Source organism: Octopus bimaculoides, chromosome 3 (assembly GCF_001194135.2).
Source record: "Octopus bimaculoides isolate UCB-OBI-ISO-001 chromosome 3, ASM119413v2, whole genome shotgun sequence".
NCBI classification, from domain to species: Eukaryota; Metazoa; Mollusca; class Cephalopoda; order Octopoda; family Octopodidae; genus Octopus; species Octopus bimaculoides.
In genome coordinates this window covers 11,895,275-11,895,652 of record NC_068983.1, presented here as the reverse complement: position 1 = coordinate 11,895,652, position 378 = coordinate 11,895,275, and positions in this window count along the sequence as shown.

Here is a 378-nt window from a genome sequence, read left to right as displayed (position 1 = left end):
CATGCAAGACTCCAGGAGCTCCAAAAAACCTGTGATAAAGCAATAATAATAATCCTTGCCAAATTCAATCCAGTCACTATTTAGAAAATTGAATTTGATTAAAAATAATTTTAAAAAAACACTATAAATGAGTTGATACTGAGGCTCAAGGTCAAATTTTTGTCGGGGAGAAGAGATACGGTCAATCAAACTGACCCTTACATATTACTGATAGCAAAAGGATGAAAAGCCAGGTCAAACCTCATACAGAATGGATAAAATTTAATTCCATAAGCCATTAAGTCTACTGCTAAAAAATCTTTAGTGGACCATACTAAACAATAAAATAAGATATTTACAACAGGATCTGGAAAAAGTGAATAAGATGTGGAATGATGA